We start from the raw sequence: 7120 nt of genomic DNA, 5'->3' as shown, positions 1-7120 counted from the left end.
AATATGAGTTTAAACTTAAAATGACCGTTTTCGTTTCCTTTGCTCCTCCAAGTCGTTCAGAAGAAGACTGAGCGCACAGCCGCCATCTTGAGTTTTACGATGAAAGGAACGCGTGAACGCTTCCAAGCGCTGGGAAGTCTTCCTCCCATCTGACAGGAACGAGGCTCAGTAACATTAAACTGAAGCTCAGTGAGAAAGACAAGAGGTAAGAATCAGAATCAGAATCAGCTTTACTGGCCAAATATGAACACATACAAGGAATTTGACTCGAATGTAGAATGTACTTGCACAGAATAAATATACAGCTAAAAACAAGGACAACAAGATGAACAGAGGTAAACATAAACATTTAACTACTATGTACAAATATGCATATATATATAAAAAAAGTGTGTATAGATATATATGCACACACATATGTAAACAACACTAGGACAATAGTGCAATGGTGCAGAGTGTTAGCGCTCTGCTGCTAACTGAAAAAATACAATCTATCCATACTGAGTTATCTAGGTTAGCTAGTTAGCTAGCTGACCTTCAAGTTCAAACTAGCCATACTAGCCTGTAGCTATCTAGGTAAACTAGTTAGCTAGCTGCTGACTTTCAACATCATAAATGAATGAAAAAAGAAGTAATTACTATTTATAATTTTTTATGTATATTTTGACCAGAATTCCTTATTTGCATTTCAAGTTTGCCAGTTAACTAAAAAACTAAAATAAAATAATAAATAAATAAAAATTGTATTTTTTTTAATTTGAGTGTAAAGTTAAATCTGACAACTTACAGATGGGGTGCATTATTCCAAACACTGACCAATCAGACGTCAGGACAGAGAATCTTCTTCCAGGTAGAAAAACATCTCATCCTGTCTTCCAGGTGTTTCAGACTGCAGGCTGTGAGCTGACAGTCACAGGTTCAATTCCCACAACGTCCAACATGTCAGCCAACAGCTGAGAGTCACTGTGACTGAACCTGGATCAGATCAGAGTCACATGTTATAATATATATATGTATGTACAATAAAATGAATATAAAATATATGTATATTTACAATATAAAGTGTCTGTGTTGAACCTGTTGCTGTCATGATGGATGATTGACAGGAGGAGTTTACTGATGCTGATGTCTTGCTGGTGTGTGTGTGTGTGTGTGTGTGTGTGTGTGTGTGTGTGTGTGTGTGTGTTCTGTGTGTATAGAGTGGGAATACATATGCATATTATTCATGTATTATGCAGGTAAGTGTACTATGTGCATGTGTGCGTATTGTGTGTGTGTGTGTGTGTGTGTGTGTATTGTGTGGTGAGTCACTTGAATTCCTGTTGCCACAGTAACTCCTGTATGGAGGAGAATGAAGAAAACCCACTCTGCACACACACACACACACACACACACACACACACACACACACACACACCACATTCCTCTCTCTCCCCGGTGTATGAACTGTTCAGTTTCTTCCTTTCCTTCTTACCTTCCTTCCTTCTTTTCTTCCCTTTGATCCTTCCTTCATGCCTTCCTTCCTTATTTCTTTCTTTCTTGCTTTCTTTCTTTCTTTCTTTCTTTCCTTCTTACCTTCCTACCTATCTTTCCTTCCTTCCTTTTATTTTTGCCTTTATTCCCTCATTCCTTCTTCCTTTCTTTTCTTTCCTTCAATTCTTTCCTTTCTTTCTCTTTCTCTCTCTTCATATCTTCCTCCCTTCCTCTATTCCATACTTATTATCAATAGGACTGAACCTACTGATTGCCAATATTTTAAAGAAATATTTTTTTTCATCAATTAATTTCATTAATTCATATTTCCCTCTAAATAACTGTCTGTTCTCCTCTCTCTCTCTCTAACTCAACAGTGATCCAACCTATCTCCAGTTCATAAATCTTCTCCTCTGTCTGTTCTAAACAGCCAGTGTCTGGTCGCTCTTTCCCGGGAAAAATCCTCTGCCGCACAGGAAGTGATGCGTTTTACGTTTCCGGTTTGTTTGGAATCAACAGAAGAAGAAGAAGAACTGGGTAGTTAGCATGAGCAGTGATAGCCACCATGACTGAACAGACAGAGAAAAGAGAAACTCAAACTGCATCAACAGAAAAATCCAAGCTCCGCCCACACTGTTTGATTGACAGGTGATCTGTGGGAAGAGCAGAGCAGAAACACCACAGAGAGGCTGAGGGAGGAAGATGGAGACTGAAGGAAAACAATGAGGAACTGAAGGATTACCACTTTAAGTTTCACATTTATGAGCGAGTCTGGGCATTTTAGAAGCTCTTTCTCTGGGAAAAAAAATTTTTTGCTAATCAACTGCAACCTGACACTGCTGTTGGGAAAGAAACATAACTGCAATTTGGGTGTTTTTCTTCTTCTCATTGAATTAAAGATTTCTCCTCATTATGTGCAGAGTGATTTTCAGGACCGTTGGCCCTTTGAAACCTGCTGAAACCTCCATCCTGCCATTTCAAAATATAATATGGACATCACCGAGAAAATAAGCTTTATTCACTTTCATTCCTGAAGAAGTGTGTGTTTTTTTTTTGTTTTTTTTGCAGAAGCGTGTTCGTTGTTACAGCGAAGACGAGAACAAAGAGCCTCGCTGCAGATCTGATTAGAAAGAAAAGACTTGAAGAGAGAGAGAGAGAGAGAGAGAGCAGCAATTATGACTCACTGTGGTTCAAGGCTGCAACACACACACACACACACACACACACACACACACACACAGTGTACAGAAACAGTGAGTCATACAAAGATCAGGCCTGAATTACTGATGCAATTATCGTCGGCTCACATCTTGCAGCAGCAGCTAACAACTGCTAAATCTACATAATATTGAAATAAAGTGTTTGTTGCCAGGGTTTGACAACTGTTGCCAACTTGGCAACTTTATCACTAGACTTAAAGCAATATTCCACTTAGTTTAACCATGGAAAGCAGAATGTAATCTACACACCAAGCAAGATCAGATGCAGGTGGACGAGTTTGTAGAGTTTGAATGAGGCGAAAATCTCCTGAAAACTGACAGTGAACAGGCTGGAGAACAGATTCAACATCAGATCCTGCTGGAAGACAATAAAGCAGCAACTGGTCCGTCCTCATTTTGCATTTCTATTCTTGGTTTACACTAAAATTAGTATTTAAAAAATAAAAGTAGATCCGGTCTCCCAAACAGGAACTATCTCTCCTAAATGGTATCCCTCCGCTGTGTTCTCTTCTATCAATAAAAATGCAGTTTGGTGAAATTCTGTTTGTGTTCAATGTCAGTTTCCATTCAAATAAATGGGAAGAAAAAATCTGAACGCTACAAACTGGTCCAGCTGCATCTGATCTTGGTGAGGAGATTATATTCTGGTTTTCAAATAAATAACCTAATGTTAAAACTCAGTGGAATATTGCTTTAAAGGGATAGCCAACTAAAATATGCAATTTCTCTTTCTTTTTTTGTCATTGTTGAGTGTAAAAAAATAACAGGAAACGGTGAGACTCTGAAGTCGTTTCTCCGCTGAGAAAAGCTGCTCAGATTAACTACACTGAACAAAAATGTAAACGCAACACTTTTGTTTTTGCTCCCATTTTTCATGAGTTGAAATAAAAGATCTAAGACTTTTTCTATGCACACAAAAGGCTTATTTCTCTCAAATTGTGTTCACAAATTTGTTTAAATCCGTGTCAGTGAGCACTTCTCCTTTGCCAAGATAATCCATCCACCTGACAGGTGTGGCATATCAAGATGCTGATTAAACAGCTGATTATTGCACAGGTGTGTCTTGGGCTGCTCACAATAAAAGGCCGCTCTAAAATGTGCAGTTTTTATCACACAACACAATGCCACAGATGTCGCAGGTTTTGACTGCAGGAATGTCCACCAGAGCTCATGTTGCAGCATGATAATGCTCGGCTCCATGCTGCGAGGATCTGTACACAATTCCTGGAAGCTGAAAACATCTCAGTTCTTCATGGCTGCATACTCACCAGACATGTCACCCATTGAGCTGAGATGTTTGGGACGCTCTGGATCGGCTGTACGACAGCGTGTTCCACTTCCTGCCGATATCCAACAGCTTGGCACAGCCATTGAAGAGGAGTGGACCAACACTCCACAGCCCACAATCAACAACCTGATCAACTCTATGTGAAGGAGATGTGTCGCACTGCATGAGGCAAATGGTGGTCACACCAGATACTGACTGGTTTTCAAAAAATGCATATCTGTAGCCCTAGTCATGTGAGATCCATAGTTCAGTGCCTAATAAATGTCTTTTTTCAAGATAAAACTGCACATTTTAGAGCGGCCTTTTATTGTGAGCAGCCCAAGACACACCTGTGCAATAATCAGCTGTTTAATCAGCATCTTGATATGCCACACCTGTCAGGTGGATGGATTATCTTGGCAAAGGAGGAGTGCTCTGCTCACTGACACGGATTTAAACAAATTTGTGAACAAAATTTGAGAGAAATAAGCCTTTTGTGTGCATAGAAAAAGTCTTAGATCTTTTATTTCGACTCATGAAAAACGGGAGCAAAAACAAAAGTGTTGCGTTTTCACACATACGAGTCGTGACTAGAAAGCTCGGCTGCTTCTCCTGGTTCCTAGAGCCCTGCAAAAAACAAAATTCCAGGAGGTGGTATACGACTATCTAAATAGGCATATATCCGTGTTATGATGCCTATTTTTGATTAATTTCTAATTTGCAGTCCATATATTACCGGATGTTTTTGGTTTGCTTAATTAGCATCCTCTGGCAGCTCGTCAAGCCGGTTCGTTTTTCAGTTCAAGTTTCACAGAACAGAGAGACTGCAACACACAGCAGGTTATGGAATTTAGGTAATGCTAACATCAAGACAAAAAAGATTAAGCACAATATATTTTTTAAAATTAAATATTACACCATTTATTGAACTTGTACAGCATCAAGTCATTAAAAAGATGTACACAAATATTTTGGAAAATAAATTACCAAATGACAAATTAACTTTAAAATAACTTTAACAGTCATATTCTCAGCGAAAATACATAATAAAAATCACTTGGAAAGTAAAGAGTAGCTCTACGTTGCTTTTTCACTTCATTAGAAACAAAACAGACACTGCTGTCTTTTTAGTGCCTCAGTCAGAATACTGAAATACACAAAACAAAATATATAAATACAATAATTCAACCTGGAGAATATACAAAAGGCTTTTTATATCCGATCAAGCAGTTCCAGAAATGACCTTAAAAACTGCTTTTGTCAACAAAAACATCATGTGAAACAGAACAGAGCTACACTGAAACTGAAAAACTGTACAGAGAAAAAAATATTTACAACACAAAATAACAACGGATGAAACAAAAAAAGGAATTATATTGAGTTTAGGCAGCTGAGTGCAACATGATAATAAAGACAAGAGTCCAGCATTCGTCCATATTCGACTTCCGCTCTTTGAAAACGATGCAATGGGATCAGGAACAAAAAATAAGAAAAGCATGTCCTCCCATCGGACACGAACAGGTGTCGTGTGTCCAAAAAAATCTGACAAATCACATTCCTGTTGGTTTCATCTGGAAAATGAGACTGTAGCTACAAAATTTAACCAAATAAAATGGTAAAAAAAAAAAACACCCTGAAAGGAAAAAACCAGGAAGAAATATCGCTGCTGTCTTGAAAACCCAAAACAAAACAAAACAAAACATTACTCCACTCCAGGTTCGGTGTTTTTCTCGTGTGAATTCAAAGTGTTCATGGTCATGTATGTGATGAGACAGTTTCGTAGCCCTTGGTCCCATGAAAACCTTTAAATCCACTGTATGATTTCAAAAAATAAAGTGAGAAAATAATCCTTTCCTTTCATTATTCCTGAAAAAAACGTCTTTGGAAGAACTCCCAAGTCTGGTGTTTGTCTTGTATGAATTTAAAGTTTCCTTGGAAAATCCCCCGCTGTGTTATTGCAAAAATCCATTGAGAAAAGAAGCATTTGTTTTGTAATTCCTGAAATGTTTTGGTTTGTTTTTGTCTGCTGTCCGCTCCTCAAAGTTTGGCAGTCTTCTGGAGTTCAGGCCTGAAGCATTGTGGGTAATACGGCGAGTTTCTGGAGCCCAGGGTATACGGTAAGTAAGATTGTGAACTTGGCAAATGTAAAATATGGTAAAGGACGATCGAGGAAAAGAGACTGTCCTGACATGGATTACTTGAACTCAAACTGGTTTTTCGGACTCGGATTCGAGTGCTGAGGACTTCAAACTCGACTCGGAGATGATCTTGGTCACTCAGACTCGGATTCGAACATTGAGGACTTGGGACTTGGTTTGGTGACTCGGTGGCAGTGCTGCTCTGAGGTATCAGCACTAAAGCATGATGGGTACAACAGTCTTCTGGATATGAGCCCTACAGCCTGGAGGTGCAGAAAACCTCTGGAGTTTAAGGACAGAGGGAAGAAACGCTGCTTGGCTTCAAACTGACACACATCCAAAGTTTTCTGGTCTCAGCGTCTGGAGTTTAGACCGATAGTTTGACAGTCTTCTAGGTCAGTGGTTCCCAACGTGGGGTCCGGGGACCACCAGGGGTCCTTGAGGGGGTTCCAGGGGGTCCCCAGCAAATTGATGAATTGTTAAACTTCACTATTATTTAATTTACAAGAAGTTAACACAATGAGATCATGTAGGAGAATGACTGTTTTGATCATAGTTTCTCTGTTATCTACAGATAGTCATGGAATTCTGGACAAAATAATTATCTAACAAAAAAATATTTTCAGATTTGGGTCTGAGAGACAAAATCTCATCAAATGGGGCTCTGTGGCTAATGTGGACTAATTTAAGGGTTTGTGATATGAGAATCACTTTTCTAGGTCAGTGGGTCTCAAACTGGTGGTCGGGACCCTCCAGAGGGCCGCGAGATAATTTTGGTGGGTTGCAAGATGATTTATGGGATAGGAAAAAAAAAAAAATTCTACTATACACATTTAGGATATGCAAAGTTGGGCACGAATTTGCACAAAACTTGGTATGAAGGTTGGTGATGGGCCAAGGAAGAACTGATGACCTTTTCATGTGGATTGGTCAAAAGGGGCGTGGCAGTGGGCGGGGCTTATCACCAAAAGGTGCATAACTTCCTTGCGGGATATTGTCACACATGGCGGGGGTCTGTGCTC

Source organism: Centroberyx affinis, unplaced genomic scaffold (assembly GCF_046629955.1).
Source record: "Centroberyx affinis isolate AG114_WGS23_722 - 3 ecotype Tasmania unplaced genomic scaffold, CSIRO-AGI_Caff_v1 ptg004519l_1, whole genome shotgun sequence".
NCBI lineage: Eukaryota > Metazoa > Chordata > Actinopteri > Beryciformes > Berycidae > Centroberyx > Centroberyx affinis.
This window is presented reverse-complemented; position numbering follows the sequence as displayed.